This window comes from Tyto alba, unplaced genomic scaffold (assembly GCF_018691265.1).
Source record: "Tyto alba isolate M040663 unplaced genomic scaffold, T.alba_DEE_v4.0 Super-Scaffold_26, whole genome shotgun sequence".
NCBI lineage: Eukaryota > Metazoa > Chordata > Aves > Strigiformes > Tytonidae > Tyto > Tyto alba.
The window spans coordinates 6,846,454-6,865,446 of record NW_024881300.1 but is presented as its reverse complement, the minus strand read 5'-3'; positions in this window follow the sequence as shown (position 1 = coordinate 6,865,446).

Genomic DNA, 18,993 nt, shown 5'->3' with positions numbered 1-18,993 from the left:
TACTATGTTCATGAATCTATGTTCCTGCAATGAACTCTAGGTACAAATATCTCCTCTACGTACTTTTCCAGAAAACAGAAACTTGGAAAGTCTCTACAAGTTCATACAATCTGTCCTCCTGCCTAAATAAGGATCAGTTATGATCTATGTCATTGACTTTAAAACCCTCCAGGAATGATGCAACAACGTAAGATTTTTTGGAAACATTTTCATGCCTCAGTATGCCTACTTCCTAAGTTGTTTCTAAATGAATTAGTTCAAATCTTGTTGAAATTTTAATTTCAGAGATGAATGTCTGGAAGTGTTTCCATTCAATTGCCTCATTTTAAGTTTGCTCAGTCAGTTACCTGAGGAAAATATTTCAGGAAAACAAAGGGAGCAACATCTACTAGATAATAAACTCTAAAATGTTAGCTTCCTCCTCTTCCTCTCCCCAGCCTCTCAGGAGAAATAGAGAAACTAGGTAAGATAAGTGCCACCTAAGGTAAGCATACTGATCAACTCTTAACAGATTTCAGGTAAGATCCTCAATATTTGCACACTGTGCAAGGAATAAAGATCATGACAGATGGTTAGCTTGCCTAACTACAAACACCAGTGGAATTGTCTAAATGTCCTACAAAGACCTAGATCCTAGTCTCAAACTAAAATTATACGTGATAGTGTCATATCCCAGGGATTCTGGAACTTCTCAAACTATTACTACATCCGAGGAGACAGAAAATAAATCTCTGCCAAAACGTCATGGAGGGTGAGCTCAGTAGCACTTATTTAGGTCAAGTGTTTCAAAATGTATATAAGAGAGCAAGAACTTCTTTGACACAAGTTTGCAGAGCTGGATACTCCACAGTTTCTCGGGGTAATCCGTTCTGGTACCTCAACATTTTTCTTCTATACCTGCCTGCTATTGTTTGCTGCTGTTGAACTGTGCTGAAATCTAGCATAGATCAGGACTGGGACCAGTTTTGACATTTTGTATTTATGTACTTCATCCATTAACTGGAAGCTATGCTGTAGCTGGAACTATAAATAACTAGTATAACTAGAAATGTGAAGAAATCTAGTTGTAAAAGGGCATAGAAAGAGAGCCAAAATAAAGAAAGTTGGCAGAAAATAATTTAGCAAATCTCATTAACACATTGTGCTACAATCTTGTAAATTAACAAAGGCAGATATTTAAAGCATGTTTAATTGACATACAATTTTTCAGCATTTACCAAAGAAAAGTTTTATATTATAAAAGTACTGACAACTGGAAGTTATCTACAGAATTTTATAAGTACTTGCAGATGGAAATGTAAATTACTTTTCAGACAGAACAGCCAATGCAATGAAAGTGGCTTTTAATAAAACATGAGTGCAGTTGGGTTTTGCCAGTTAGTTTCAGAAAAACCATAATTATTCTTTTTTCTAGCTAATATGTATCACTGAACAACCGCACTTTGCTATTGTACATTCTTATTATTTTGATTAGTTATATTTTTTGTTTTAAAAATGTTTTATTAATTAGATTCTTTTGAAATTAAGATATATGTTTCTTTCAGCTACACATTATGACTAAAAGTATAAAAACTGTTTTTGCAGAATTACTCTTACATATCTTTGGAGAGAAGATTAAAAAAATTATAGACTCACTCCTTAAAATATCCTAAATAGCACTTATCACCACACAACAGCAACACTTTGCAAAAGCTTTAGTTGTCAAATAATATTTAATCAAGTTTATTTTGCAAAACAAGGATCACTTGAATCTTGACAGGAAGGGGCATCAACGACGATACCCATTTTCAGATAAAACAAGCCATTCTAACTTTTGCAGACAAATCCTAAACAGATATCATGTTTTCATCCTGTCTCTGGAGATATGAATAAGATATATGAATGTTGTGGTTTGGGCCTGGTCGGCAGCCAACCACCACGCAGCAGCTCTCTCTCCCTTCTTTTCCAGCAATAAGAAGGGACAGAGAGCCAGGCTTGGGGTTCAAGATAGGACTGGGATGGGGAAAAATCCCCCTTTATGGTCACGAGCAAGAATCAGACTCGTTAGGGGAAGGAAAAAAAGACCATACATTTATTACAGACACTAACAACACGTAACAGAGTAGGACAGCGAGAAACACTGCCACATCTTGAGAACACCTTCCCCCCACCCCTCCCTTCTTCCTGGGCTCAGTTCTGCTCCTGATATCTCTACCTCCTCCCCCAGTGGCGCAGGGGCAGGGAATGGGGGGGGGCACTCAGTGCTGCCACTTCCTCCACCTTCAGTCGGGGGAGCTTCTGGAACTTCTTCCCCCTGCTCCATCGTGGTCCCCCTCTCACAGGAGACAGTCCTCCACAAACTTTCTCCAACATGAGTTCCTCCCATAGGCTGCAGCATTCCCCACACTGCTCCGTTGTGGGTCACCAACTTTCTCCAGCTGGATTCCCTCCCACGGCTGCAGCCCTTCCCAAGCTGCTCCGGCGTGGGACACCCCCGCATGCTGCAATCCTCCCAGCACTGAATTACAGCAGTGGGGCTACCTTTTCCCACAAGACCCCGGCCTTCTTTGGGCACAGCACCTTGATGACCCGAGCAGGAGCAACAGGACATAAATCAATGTCTGCTCCACCGTAGATCTTCATGGGTGGCGGGGGGGGCCACCCTGCCGTCTCACCACAGGATACAGGGGGTCGCTGCTCCGGCACACCTCCCCCCTCCTTTCTTCCTTCGTTCCTCCACTGACCTTGGTGTTCATGCAGCTGCCGTAACTCCTCCTCACAAGTCCGACTGCTCGTCACCACGTCCCTTCTTAAATACGTTATTGCAGAGGCACAGCCGATTGGCTCAGTTTCCAAACAGAAGTGGAGCTGACTTGGAGCTGGGGGAGCTTCGAGAAGCTTCTCACGGGGGGATGCCCCTGTAGCCCCCTCCCCTGCCACCAAAAACACTCTACCACTCACTCAACCCAGGACAATGAAAAAAATATGGAGGGCATACAGTACACTCTTACTACTACATCGCAGGGAAAAACATGTATTCACATGCTTCAAGTCAGTAAATAACATGAAGTCATTGGAATTATTTGAGCAGTCAAGGTAGATGCATTCTTAGCAGTAAGATTACAAAGGTCAATTGTTCTCTGTCATGCTTAACAATGTAATATCAACCCTCAGAGGAAACAGTTTCTCAGCCTACAAGTCAGCTTGAAGAAATAAATGTGATACTGAATCTGAGAAAGACTAAAAACCTGCAAATAAATTGCTAATGGATAAGATATGTCTAATAATTGACTGTTTCAGTTCAAAGGTAGTTTAGGATGGCATATGAGAAGCAGTCTAGGCTACAAAGGTTACTTTTGTGCAACAAAATAAACAAGATCATCATCATTCAAATATTTCAATGAAACGTGTCACTTCTTTTTTGTAAAAAAATAAAATAAATTATATATCAGATCAATTTAGGAATTCTGAATAGTGGTTTTTTTTGATACACTGACAAAGAACAATGAAGACAAAGTGAAGTACAGTTCTGGAAAGAAGAATACTAGATATTAGCAGCCAAGGAGATCAAATGTCCGAATTATTTTTTAAGGGGACAAGATGATACAAAAAGTCCCCTCAACCTCTACATCTAACTGCCTGTGTTCAAGCAAAAAATGGATTGCATCAAAACTTGCTTTGAGTTGACTGAAGGTGTCATTGGAAATGACAAGTAAAGGTAAAGTAGGATCAAGGTGAAAAGAAAAGCCCACCTATGATAAAAGCCTTTTGCAGATTTGTCTACTATAGCAAGAAATAAAGATTATGCACTGAACCCTTCTCCTAATGATTACAATAATATCAAGGTAAATGACAGTACAACTAGAAGAAGCAGCTGCCACTAAACTTTGAAGGCAATAATGTATGTTTTTATTCAATATAAAAAATGCAAACTATTGGTTCCTAATCATCGTAATATTGATCCACTGATGAAGAGTATAGACCTTGCCATGAATTTCCAACATATAAGTGCGTTTTAAAGAAATGTGCAATATTATATATCAAATACAAAGGATATGCTTATGTCCTCAGGAACACTGTTGAAGAAGAAAGGACTCTGATAAAAGTAATGGTGAAACTTAGAAAATTTTAATGAGTCTCTCTTTTTCATCTACTGTTTTGAATGCCTTTCTTGCCTAATGTGTTCACCTCATTTTGAAGTAGAATCTCAACCAAAAGAACTGTCATTTTGAAATTATATATGTTTTTAATATAAGCACCGTCAGTTTTGATTTCTGGTAGACTTTAAATTTGAAGCATTAGAGCTGTTTCTACTGTGCTTGAAAAGTAATATTCTAGTGCTCATCAATCTAGTACTTCTATAATCATTAAAAAGTCACTGAAAGATAAGGAGAAATGACTAGTTCAAAAGCCACAGAAGCTGGACAGCAGAAAAATGCAATAAATAGTTTAGTTTTGCAACTTTCGGCAGGAGAATATGACAGGGAGTTTAGCCGTTCAAAAAAACCTGTATTTAAAAAAAAATAGAATGCAGTGGTTTACTCTTTTTTTTTTTTTTTTTTTTTTTCCCCCAAACATTCCTTATCCTTAAATAGAAAAACCAAACAAACAAAACCCCAAAAACCAGAAAACAAAAAACAACAACTTGAAACTGTATTTGTATTTAAACTAAATGTACTGCAGCATTTCAAAAAGCAAAGTGGTTAACAGTGCAAAATAAAAGCAAACTAACAACTCAAAGCAGACAATATTCTTCTATCAACTCTTACAGAAAATAAAGCCTTCCAGATATACTACAAAAAAACCATTTGTTTTCACTGTAGCAATAGTAACTCAGAACTAACTCAAATTGTCTTTAAGCAATATAGCTTAAACATGAGCTAAAACCCATCCTGGAAAGCATCCAGAAAAGTTGAAGCTGGTTGGGGTAATTACAACTTGCACTCAGAGGTTTCTCATGGAGCCCCCAATTCCACACACTACCCCTTCCCCTACCTCAGTCTTCTGTTTGTCAAAAAAAATATTTCCAAATAAGTATTTGTGAAGTCCTCTTGCTCCACACTTTTCTCAGATATATTACTCATCCTGAGACCATTCCTCCTGCTCAGAAAAATCTAAACTGGCCCAAACCTGCTACTGATTTTTTATGAGGTTTACTATAAATTCCTCAGCTTTTTAATGTCAATAGATTATTTCCTTCAGAAGTATACTTGAAACAAACAATAAGAACATTTGCTTTAGTCAATGTGCTGTCCTAGCTTTTACATGCTTTGAAACATACTCTAGCTGTGCCTCCAAAACGTGAGCATCCCATTGTGTGCAGTTGTGACCAGATGCCACCGATATGCACAAACCCAGCCAACACAAATGAAAATATCTCTTGGGCCTAGAACTGGCATGTCTCAAACTGTTGTCTAATTTAGTAAATAAACACATGTAATCCTAACTGAAGAATTTCCAATACCCCAGTTCAAAACAAACTTCTGGAAAATCTGAACTTTTATATACAGTTGGTATGTAACATAGAAAAGTCTCCAAACCCTTCTGTATAAAAGATTCCTTTATGATATGTTTCAACACAAAATAAAAAGGGGATAAATTTCATATTTATTCACAGCCTGCTGCTTCTCTTATTGAACCAGAAAGCTACATCTTTGTTTAAACAGGAATTTTGTTTATGTGCTATGGAAAAGGCATACTACAGTCAACTGAAAAGATAATAATTAATCAGACCTCCAAAATAATGAAATCTGTTATAAACTGTTTTATTAGGATTTTTTCCCTATATTTGAATATTCAGGGTACATTCAGGTCCTAACTTTCTCTTCCTAATCATATGGCTCAACCAGACTGGTTTTTGTTTCTCCTCTAAAGAAAGCTTGTAAGATTCCATGATCATTTGCCTCATTAAACTGGAATTTAGAAGGCACATCAGCTAACATGGGATACAGTAAAACTGCAAAATAGGCTTCAGTCAGATTGCACTTATGCAAATAAAGTACAATGTATTTACCTAGGCCTCAATATAGATAGAAACCTACGCATTGCTTTTACCACAGGACCTTTTCTAATGAGTTACATAGATGTAACTAGAGTTTGTTACTCCCACACTTGCTCTCCTGTACGTTCATTTAGAAATTCTTTCATCCTTCCATTTTGATATTTTCACTCTGTTGAATGCATAAATAGTGACTTTATCTGGTATACTGATGATTTAGTCTAACTTGGTATCAATGAAAAAAAAAAATATATATACTGAAAATCTGCACCCTTTAAAAATCTATCACTATGGTCTCTGTAACGTTAGAGAATAATTTCTCTTAAAGCATCAAGACTTGTAGACCAGTACAATGATTTTGAGATGCCGTGAGTCTTGACAAAGCACAGTTGTGAACACTCATCTGAAATGGACTTAGATTCATCTCTCTTGAGATTCAATGTCAGCATCAATGATGAAAGTTTCATCTATATTCATTAAACTGACAGTGATAAAAGGAATTCACAATGATCACACTTGCTCATCTTCTCAGGGGTCAGTCAACTTAAAAATGTATTGCCTTGAGGCACTGAGCACCAAATGTTCTTAAGAACCAACTTGCAGCCAACAAGTAAATCTGAAATTTACTGTATGCACCTATAAACTACAATGAGCAACAATATATCGTGCTGCCAAACAATAAGCTAATGGCTCAAAACCTATTTTATGACAACATGAACAACATTTACTGTCTGCTAGATGTTCTAGAATTGTAGTGGAATTTAAAGGAATGTAAATGAAATAATAGAGGAATAGCAGAGATCATGCAATAAAATGGTTCAATGAAAATAGAATTAAACAATATTTTAAAGGAAATAATTACACCCTCTTATTAAAAGCCTAGTATGGTGGCAATGAGAGGGGTCATAAATATCTCTCTCATGCTTCCTCCTACAATCATCTAAGGATCATTGCTACTCTGTTTCTAATAGCAGTTGAATCCCTAGTGCATTCTTTATATTAAAGTATGTGTAATAATAGAGATACCAAAGCTACTGGCCACAAAAGCCAGCAAAGTTCACACAGCGTAGTTCTTTAAGGATGTACCAGTACAGAACCACAGCATGACAACACACAACCTTAAATTACTGTTTTTGAGCCAGAAAGAACATTCTCTGCCAGGCTGCACTGTGCAATACAAGAAATATGCCACTAGTTGCAAAAGCAGATGTTAACAGAAGTCCTGATTTCTCAAACAGCACTGTCAGGTGAGTTCCAGTAAGCTGTGCCGGGTGCTTTTGAATTTACCAACCCAGTTAAACATCTTATCTCTGGCCTGTGGTACAAGCAATAGAAACAAATGTATGTTTCCTAGTATGCAAACTGCATTGGTGAAAACCAAAACTGGTGGTTTACATCACTACATATTTGCTTCCTGCCTTCACACTTTTAATTTCCTTCACACCTTGAGGTTTGAGTAATCTCAAGCAGAATACTGGAGTAGGTGATTGGAGGCAGCATTTTCTAAAGCCATCAAAATGTAAACAGCCAGCTGAGATTGGCTTTGCTCAGATATTGAAAAACAGTGAATCAAGGCTCTGAGCCTCACCACCACCTTCAATTGCACACTGATATATTATATGTTGTAGTGCTTTCCTCTGACCAGCAACTTCTTGTCTAGCCCAAGAGTTGGTGGTTTGATTCAAGACCACGTTACAGTAATTTAAGGAGACCATGTACTGCTTTTGATGACCCTAGTGCTTATGGAGACAAAGTCACATGAAAAAAAATATCACTATGCTCTTCTGGGTGAGAAATTGAAAAATTCTCCAAACCAGGTTGTCAGTGATATTAAGAAACCATTTTTACTACCATATTTATTCTACAGCCCAAATACTAATATCCTTGTTGTAACTGGGTCCCAAAATTTATACCTCTCTCACCCTAATCAGCAAAGATCACAATCAAATCTCTTTTTCCTTGGCCTTACTGGTTTACATCCTGACCACAAAAGTCTGTCTCATTGTTGCCATTTCACAGAAATAGATTATCTCAGCCTCCAAAACTAAAGAGGATCTTCCACAATCTTCTTCCAAGGAAATCAAGGGTTTTTTTTTTTTTAATTTTTTATTTTTATTTTTTTGGACACTTGGAAGCAATATAAAATAAGGTTTAAAGGTTTCCAAATGACACCCTTTCTAGCTAGCACAATACAGAGAACCTGAATAAGTGTTTCAAGCCAAAATCAATACCCTGCATCAGTTTTTCACCAGCAGTCTTCAGCATCCCCTGAGTTTCCCTCAGAAGCACTAAGGGACCCTTGTCCCTTCTCTGTACCCTCCGTCTCCAGAAGAAAGAGACTTCAGCTTTCTGTTTTCACTCTCACCATTTATTCTTTCCTTTTTCTTAGTCAACAGGCTAGTGAGAGATCTGTTTACTTGTTTTTTATGAATCTCCCAACGTTTTTATCAGGTGATTATGGTAGTATTGCCTAGCAATGTGTTATTTAGTCATTGTTTTGCACTGAGCAGCAGCATCCCTTTGTCCAATTGTGCCACATATACATAGATTATTGTCAATAGCTCATTATGTCAGGTGTAAAAGTTTCTTCTGTAAGCTCCTCAAGGCATTATTTCAAACAGAAAACAAAAGACAGAGGAGGTGGTAAACAATGCTCTATCTGAAAAAGAGTTTACAATCTGACAGATGTAAAGAAAATAATCCTATCAAACATAATTCATAAACTAATAAAAAAAATACTCTTCAAATTTCCACAACACACTTCTGTGAAGAAAAAGAAATTAAATTTCCAGCTGTTGATCTGCCATTCATAAACATTAATTAGTCAGAAATTAATATGCAGATGAAATATATTTTTGTTGCATTTCAGAAGCAACAAAACAGATTTTAAATATATCAGTGAAAGATAATTCTTTTTAATGTCTGAATTTCTAGAATGTGAGCAAATGCAGTGGTTGCAAATGTCTACTGGGGATACTCTCTGCATAAATCTAATCCTCAGCACCCCAATCTTCTAAGCACAGAAGCATCAATAGCCTTTTGAGATCTATACAATAAATCTCATCATTACATTGCAGTTGGAATTATGAAGAAAGATAAAAAAGAATTATATTGGTTTAATTATTAAAATACTTAAATGGGTCAAAAAATGAGAAACATGAGCAATCAGGTTACAACAAACTACTATATTCACCAACAAAATATCATTATTTGGAAGTTTCCTATTAAATGCAGTAAGGTGGATTGCATCTGCCCATGAAAAAAAAGCATTTTTTGTATATCCTTAATGGTTTCTGTACATCCTTAATGGTTTCTGTACAGGAAGGTGAGAGACTTTGCAGTGAATACTGATTACTTGCATGGAGAAATTATGAGTTTTGTCAATATCAACAGGACGGGATCCTTAGTGTTAAAATTAACTATTTCAACTAAGGAACAGAAGATGAAATACCTTTGTTTCCTCTACTTGAGCTCCTCAGAAAGATAAATGGGCTTTTCAGATATGCACTTCAGAAGAACTATAGCACTTGAGGTGACTGAAATTTTTTCCTCCACCTTTTCTTCTTTTCTTGCAAACCTGGGCAGGAACAACTGTAAATGGCACATTTATCAGGAGGGGTACGATTATTGTCCCATTGAAAGCATTACATGGTAACTCTTTGCCTGTGCTGTCTGTTTATGCCAGTTTGTATTCTGGAGCTTTTTAAAAAACCCTGGAATTTAGACATATAGGGTTGAAACGGGAAGGACTGATGAATCATCTAAATAAATCTCTATTTTGAAAATTTCAATAACACACAGAGTACTGAAACTCGAATTGGTTAATTACAGGTGTTTCAGAGCAAACTTCAGTTCATGGTGCATGTGTGTACCTCTACTCAGTATGTTAACGATATACTCAGAAGGCGGCACAGACAGTAGTCTGAACACGAAAATGTTTTATGAAGAGACACCAATTTATGTAAATTGAAATCATAATTAAAAAGCAATGAACACTTTATCTTAGGGTGTAATTTTAATTCATAGTGAAGGCTTATTAAACACTCATGGGCTCTTTTCAGCACCATCTAACTTTCCTAATAGAACAAAATATGCCTTCCAATGAAGTGCTGTAGTAACAAAGTGCAGAGAATAATAACTTTTATATATAACATATATATGAAGGTTTTTGGACAATTTAATTTCACACTAGGTTTCCTTTTCATATATCTGTGATTCCAAAAAAATATCCATCTTAACAAAAAAACATCAGATCCATCTCTGTCCACACCCATATTTATAAAACCTAAACACTTCTTTTCATAGTCTTCATCATCCTACAGGAAGGAAGCAGGCACATAAAAGGTTAATTATGTCGAACTGTAAAGGTTCTAGTAGCATGAAAGAAATACTCTGATAGTGTGTTCTACTCTCGGACACTCTTTTCAATATTATATTGAATTATCCTGAAAAATTATTTTACTTCATTTATATATTAATTCATTATTAATTTATATTTATATAGCAGATGTTCAACCAAATTACTAAGCTACAGTGTCCTATGCCTTCAATACCCTTTTCTCTGCAGACATACTTAAAAGAACAGGAACTCATCTCTGTTCAATGACCACCAGAACTCCCCAAAAGAACTGATGCATTTTAAGAAATGCACCTTTAAAGAAACATGACATTTGCCTCCTCTGAAAAAAAGCAGCATTGATGACTCAACAAACTGATATGTGCCATGAATATATACCTGCCCATTGCCTTTCTGTGCAGCATAATTCCGTAAGTAATGCAGCTTTCTGTAGATACGATTCTAAGGTGATGTCTTTCAGAAAATTTCAAAATAGAGGCATACAAATTCATCTCGTAGAATGTGCCTCAAAATATATAATTTGGGTCTGAATTTTGCTGAGTCTAGGATAGTAAAAGACATTTCATGTAGATTACTGTATTGGGTTTGCACGGCAAAGTTTTGGCAGTGGTGAGGCTATGGGGGTGGCTTCTGGGGGAAGCTGCTAGAAGTTTCCCCCATGTCTGACAGATCAATGTCAGGTGGTAGACCCACTGCTGGCCAAGGCCAAGCCCATCATTGATGGCAGTAGTGCCTCAGGGATGATGTGTGTAAGAAGGGGGAAAAAACCTTCGCAACAGCAACTTCAGCCGGAGAAGAAAGGAGTGAGAAAAACAGCTCTGCAGACACCAAGGTCAGTGAAGAAGGAGGGGGAGGAGGTGTTCCAGGTGCTGGAGCAGAGATTCCCCTGCAGCCTGTGGTGAAGACCATGGTGAGGCAGACTGTGCCCCTGCAGCCCACAGAGGTCCACAGTAGAACAGATATTCATCTGTATCCTGGGGAGGTTAGCAGTGGAGCAGATTTCCACCTGCAGCCTGTGGAGAACCCCATGCCAGAGCAGGTGGATGCCTGAAGGAAGTTGGGACCCCATGGGAAGCCCACACTGGATCAGGCTCCTGGCAGGACCTGTGGCCTTGTGGAGAGAGGAGCTCACGGTGGAGCAGTTTTGCTGGCAGGAACTGAGATGCCATGGGGGACCCATGCTGGAGCAGTCTGTTCCTGAAGAACTACAGCCCATGGGAGGTACCCACTCTGGAGCAGTTGGTGAAGAACAGTAGCCCATGGGAAGGACTCATGCTGGAGAAGTTGGTGGAGGACCCTCTTCCATGGGAGGGGCCCCACACTGGATCAGGGGAAGAGTTTGAGGAGTCCTCACTCCCTGAGACCATGTATGGTGAACTAACCGCAACACCCACTTCCCTTCCCTCTGTGTCACTGTGGGGGAGGACATAGAGAAAAATGGTACTAAAGTTAAGCCTGGGAAGACAGGAGGGGGGAAGATGTTTTAAGATTTAGTTTTATTTCTTATTATCCTTCTCTGATTTGATTGGTAATAATGTAGACTAATTTCCCCAAGTTGATTTGCCCATGACAGTAATTGGTGAGTGATCTCTCCCTGCCCTTATCTTGACCCATAAGCCTTTCACTATAATTTCTCTCCCCTGTCCAGCTGAGGAGGGGTGTTAGAGCAGCTTTGGTAGGCACGTGGCATCTAGCCAGGGTCAACTCATCACAATCACCTAGATTATCCAGCATAAAGGAAATACAGTACAGAGCTAAATGTTATGTTGGAAAATTACTGCTTCATAGAACAAAACAGTGATGGAAAAAATCTATGCACATCAAATATAATTTTCATGCTAGTAACTAAAAGTCTGCCACAAATATGTACCCAGATTGGTAGGTATCTGTTGCAACTCCCATGAGCCTCTGAGTCCACATAATTTTAGAACACATCCATATTCTAGTGAAGCAAACTGAATCATGACCTACTACCCTCATTTGAAAGTTCATAATACACAAAAAGAATGAAGGTGAAGGAAAAAAATCAAAGTGGAAGAAAGAGAAGTCACACACAAAAATTAAATTCAAGACAGAGTGTAATTCCTAACATTTTTTTGCAATTCTCCACTTTCTAAATTTACAGTTCTAAGGTAGGTTGGGGAACATCTATCAGGAGTGAATATAGGAAAGAATAAGGTTAGAATTAGAAAAACACTTAAAGATACTGTGATTTTCTCCTCTATATATGATATGTTCAGAAAAATCCAAGAAAAAGCAGGAGATGCTTGCAAGTTGAGCTACAGTCATTGCTGCACTATTAGTTTTTCAGTGCTAAGAATAATTTTCCTTTCTCAACCTCAAATTTGATGACAGTCACTGCAAAATAATCATACACAGATATGCTCTAAATAAAGAGCAGAAAGAAGCCAGACAGCCTGTGTTCAGCAGTCCTGGAACTTTACCATAGACAGTGATACCATAATGAAAGATCCCCCTTGGTTATGTTGGTAGTAAATTTGGCAACAGTGAAAAAAGTAGAATAAAATTATGCTTTGAAATTATTTTTCCCTTCCTTTTCCATGAAGAACAATGAGAAGAATTTCACCTTCTTATCTGAATTCTGATTTATCAACTTTGCAAAACAGTTTGTTTATTTTGAAATAAATCCTAGTGACTGTCAACAGTTCTTCAATCCCTCTGATTATAAACTACCAAATATTTAGAGGAGCTCTATGTTTCCTTGGAATGGTTATGTTTATTGACTACAAGACAGTACTGAGCAGAGATACTTGAGGTAGCCTGGGTACGAAAAGCAGTATAAACCACAATGCATGTACTTTTATCCCCAAGAAAAAGATACTGCTACAGTATATTGCAAGTGGTCTCCAGACCTAAGTTTGCTTATTCAGAACTCCACGTTACATCCATATTTTACATTATTTCCTTCCCACTAATGCAGAGGCTGCTAAAACAAATCCTATGGATATACTGACAAAGAGCAATGTTTCACTCTTGCTATTCCTCTTTCACTATTGCTAGAGGAATCTACTATGACATTGGCATTAGAAATATAACTATACTATTCCGGAATTCCCTTCACTGAAAAACTTTGATGGATGAATACAAATCTGTTACTGCATCTGCTGCTTCACACTTTGCTTTACTTTGTTGTATATCAGTACACTTAAATGACAGTGAGAGAAGCCGCTTGTTTATCTGAAAAATATTCCAAACTTCCATTATTAATAGTAATACTGTAATGACAGAAACTTCCACAAGTCCAAATGCTCATAGGATCCCAAAGTCTTTAGGCTGACAATGCTTCACTGCAGTGAATTAAACAATGAAAACCACGAAGCAAATAAAAAGGTTACAACCAGTACACTACATTATGAAATAATATTCTGATGCAATTTTGTAGATTTTGTTTTGCAGACCGAAATACACAAAAGAGAAAAAATGGTCATGGGGACAAGTTTTTCATGGTCTTTATCAAGGAGTCAGCTGAATTACAGTTATTCAGGACTGTCAGAAGACAATCTAAAGATGAACTAAATTAATGCACAATAGTTCTGAAGCATTACTGCTGAGCAAAATCCAGGGGAAGCACAAAAAATTAAGTCAAAAGAATGCTTTTTTTTTTTCCCCACCCAGCTCCAAAAGATGATGTGGATTTTAGCTTTGATAATATTGTGAGAGAGAGAGAAAAAAAAATCCAAGATGATTCTATATAAAATTAAAGACTTTGTTTCATCTAAATCTGTCCATCACTTCCCAGGCCCACTCAGTACACAAGGAAAAGTTAAAACATGGCTCAACGAGAAAGGAAAAAAAAAATGCACAAAAGTTCCTATTGTTCACTACTTTGTCCACAAATTTGGGCTAGTTCCCAGTGTGCATTAGCAAAGCCATCAATCACAGTATCATTACAGCAGCCTACCATGACTGAGATGCAGGGAGGATCTTGTCACACCATTTCCTCAGTAGTTGTTCTGTCTGTGCCACTACCGTGTGCATTAAGCACAGGAGTGCTCCTCACTGGGTACACGGGGAGGTAAATTGTTTTAATAATTCAGTTACAGCAACAATAGGAAGTAAAGCTGTGCAAAGTAGCTTTGACTTAGAGGGGAATTAAGACATTCGTGTAAATCTGTTCCTATTATTTACGTCTATATGTAAATGTATGTTTTTCTTTAAGCTATGTAATGAAGAGTTGTTTATACACACAACAAAATCCTTACAGCTTATTCTTAGAAAATGTCTCTGTTCTTTTTTTCTGCCAAGACTACTTTTGTATGTGCACACACAGAGAATGAGTATGCACACATATGCTAGAAGCAAGTAAAGAACATTCAGTGAAACAGAAATCTTGCAAGATTAGTCAAGTCTAATCTCTCAGAATCTGACATTTTTTTTTTATGAAAGCAGATGTGCAAGTATAGCTCTTTATTAAAAACCTAGTTTTTACCTGTAATATAGTGATGTCCTTAGTTATATGGCCACAACCAGGTTCTTAGCTCTAAAATACAAATGGAAGCACTAATATCAATGTTATAAACTAATACAAGTTAGTACAAACATATTATGCATCTGTCTGGAAAAAAACAACCAACCAAAAAAAAAAAAAAACCAAACAAAAAACCCCAAGCAACAAACCCTAAGCATACGTTAAAACATGGTCTGGTTTCTTATATAGGAATGTTTGATTAGCCTTTTCACCTAGCTGAATTTTTAATCCTAATACTTATGGAGGTTTATGGCATTAATAGAACAATTTGTTATTGTTATTTCTGTTTTGCTTCTTTAACAGAGCATAATACCTGTATTAATAGAAATTCAAGCAACATGAGATGCATAGGAAGTTTTTACCAATAAAGTAATTTCCATCAATAGGCTATGCTGGTATAATACTACGAGAATTAAAAAGAAGCAGAAGTTTGTGTACAAGTCCAATATTAGTAACTAACTTTAAACTAGACTTAATTAAGACACAATTATTTACTTAGCATTAAAAAAAAAAAGTAATTTTTTTTTTTTTTCTGTCAAAATAGACCGAATTTCTTGATTTTTACAGTATATTTACGTAAACAAAACTGGAGCCAAAATAACATTTTCCTTTCTATTGGTATCGCTGATGCATACCATATCTTCAAGAAGCCATCACTTTTCAAAGAAGGAAAAATCGTAACTATTTAGTACTATTTCATGGAAATACAGGCTGCTTTTTTAAAGGGAACAAAATTATTGACATAAAAGCATAAAAAATGACAATTCAAACTCATTGTGATTAAAACCAAAGCTAACTACTTGAATATTTTGATCCAAGACACATGCTATTTAAAGAGCTGTGCTTACTTCCAGCTGACTGTGATTCTGTGTGAAAATAGCTCCTACAGCAATCCAAGTTGAAATAAAGAAGTTCTACAATTAAGAGTTCTAAAATACAATGTATGCTGTGTATAATTCGGTCTATAAAATTATGTTAATCTTAAGAATACAGTTTGCTTTTAAGTGAAAGTCTTATCACAAAATCTTATTTCCCTGCGTGACTACCGACTTTTTTTAACTTACAATATAAACTGTTTTAAGTTAGGGTATGCTTGTAGTCACTAAAAAAACCACCATATTCCTCCCTCTCCTCTTTTTTTCTATGTAACAGACTCATCTCACTCTGTATATATCTTCTCCAGTGAACCTAAGCAGCTTTTAAAAATTACAGAAAATTCACTATATCAAAAGTAAATTAATTTCAAAATTTTAAATTTATTCAAATGTCATTTGTAGAAAATATATGTCTTAAATAGCTTAAAAAAGAGAGAGATTATTAAATAAAGCAATAAAAGTGGTAATTTCTTCTGCAGGTTTCTCAGTTTACCAGCAAGAATCCAAACTTTTTAATTTTTCTAAATTCCTCATCAACAGGTCATGTTATGAATCTGTCCCCTGGCAAAAGGGAAAATAATTCTGAGGCCCATCCAGGTTATTCCCTCCAATTTTCTCTCCTCTCTGGTAGGTTACTGTCTAGCACTGTTAAACTTCAGCATCCCTTCTATATGTTTTCAAACTGCACACAAATCAGTCTGTCTCAAAGACTGCTTATCCTCATGAAAAAAAGAGAAGTTAAAGTACATGCTGAATGCTTCACCTTTAGAGTTTTTTACCACTGACTAAACACTTCAGTCTACCTTTTCTGTATGTCCATATCCCACCTTCGCTTTTACTGGTACAGTTTTGCTGCATTGCTTTCTGCTTAGGCAAACTGTAGTCATCAGGTTCTGCAGTTGCAAAATTGAAGAATAGATCTATTTGCACTCACACTTCAAGAAGATATCAAAAACTCAAAGAAAATTTGCCAGAGGCAGTTTTGGGGATTAATCTTCAAAATCACCTGTCTACAGCAAAGTCTAATTACAATGCTCAGTGCAGCATGTTAATTCTTTGAAGACCAACTTGCTTTAAGTTCTTAAAATGGTTTCTCACATTGAAGAACCAGAAAGGCAGGTGTAGAGTAAAAAGTTACTATTAATCCATTTGCATGAATATTAGATTTTATATAGGTCAATATGCCTGCCAAATCTGTGCCTGAGAAACTCTAATACCTTACCTGTCATACCAGGACAGAGAGTTTTCCAAAGATTATATTTGGCAAACACCTCAGTCTATCCCTTTACCTGAATTTCCGTCTGTCTGAATAAAGACAGAAAGTAACAACTCCTCTGTCTCCAAGGTTTGTTCTGTGCATGCAGCTCTCACACAGAAGGCTTCTGGGAAGAAAACACGATCCAAAAAAATCCCCCCATAATGCAAAGCTTTAGGTCATGTAATCAGTTTTCAGGTGATTTAGAATATTATACTAAAAAAAAAAGTGAGCCCAGGTATGGTTTCTAATTTAAGAGGTGAATGCATTGTAAACTACTGGTTCAGCATTCCTGCACTGATAAATTTTCATCAGGAAAGGAGGCGTTCTTCAATTAGTCAAATGGAAGAGGATTGATGACTACTTGGGAATTCTAACATCCATTCTTTTTTCTGCCTTATTCTAATAACAGAACATTTCACAAGCATTACAGTGCCTAGCTAGAGTCCTTAGTTGTGTCCCAGCATCACAAATGCAAACTTCAAACATTTTTATTAAAAGTATACCAGCTCTTTTTTTGCTGTACAGTTTCAATTTTACTGTTAGCAAGGCAAAGACTGCAAAGCATTACAATTTTGTCTATGTGCACATTGCATGTAAAAACGTAAGATGTAGTATCTTCTTATCATACAAAGCTATAAAATCAATTATGTGTAATACTCTGCTTATAAAGAGAAAATAAACTGATTATAAAATATTGATTCATACAAAAATTTAAAAGCTGCATCTGTTTAACAGAAACTCTGCATTCAATACTTGTTAAAATCAATGGGAACTTCAGATATTCAGCCCATCTGAACCTTTGGCTCTGAGAACATTGGAAGAGGCAAATTCATTATTTATTCTACTTTTATAGCACATACCATCATTTACAGGGACACAGAATCTTACAGAATTATTTTTATCTACTATACTCTTCTCAAGTGTATAGCAGAGTACCTATCCAATTCTTCTGTATTCCCCAAATCAATGAAGGAATAATTAATTTTTCAAGGGAAAATAAACTCAAATTTAGAAGTAAAAAAGGAGAGGTGAGTGAAAAGTAGGAAAGCACCTGGATTTCTGCTTTGTTAGATGTTTGCTGTGGAAACAATCTGCTCGATTTTAACGAGAGCTGACATCATCAAGAACATTCCCTGCCATCATTTCACAACTAGCTGTTCTTCACTGATTTTTCTCAAAGTACTGAGTTAAAAATTTTTATTCAAAGAAAATTTTTTTTAAAAACAAGCTTCTATAATTATAAAGGAAGTAGAAAAATTCTCAAAATGGAATTATTGAGAAGCTGTAACTGGGATACAGAGATACCTTATTATCTATGCTGCCTTTTTTTTTTTTTTAAATTTCTGAATGGCAAGTTTTAGTTATGTTGAGTGCCAGCCAAAAATCCAAGGTGGTATAAAACATTTAAAAAACATTACTTTTTAACAATGTTGAGAAACAGAATGGTACCATTTTAATAGCCATATGTCATAAAGACTATTTTTATTTAGGAAAATCTATTTTAATTTAAACATCATAAGCTCATGAGCTATAACAAACATATTTTTTTACCATATGCTCTGAATTATTGCAAAGAAAACTGTTAGTTCTCCTCCCCCTCCTTAGAAGCCTGAATATACATGTGTGTTTATGCGTGTGCGTCTGTTTACGGTGAAGGAAGGAAACCACTAAACTCCATTAGTTAATGTAATGGCAAAATACCAGAATGGAGGTCTTCCCTTGGGGTTGCTTTTTATCCCATATCTTTCACTAGTCCATTTTCCATATAATCTCCTTATTCCAACAGTTCTCCACAGCAAGCTGCTAGCGCTAACAGCCGTCAACCCAGACGATGTGGAAAGTTGCTATAATTTCTTTCATCTGGTCTTTTCCTGAATTCATACACTGTATGGTTTGAAGGAAAGTTCCCTTTACCAGGTGCTAAGAAATGGAAATGTGTGCATGCATTTGTGAGCACTTACCTGCTTGGTACTGGAAGGAGAATTACAGACTCCTGTCATCTAAGTCTTTGAGCAGCATCACTAAGAATGAATTTTC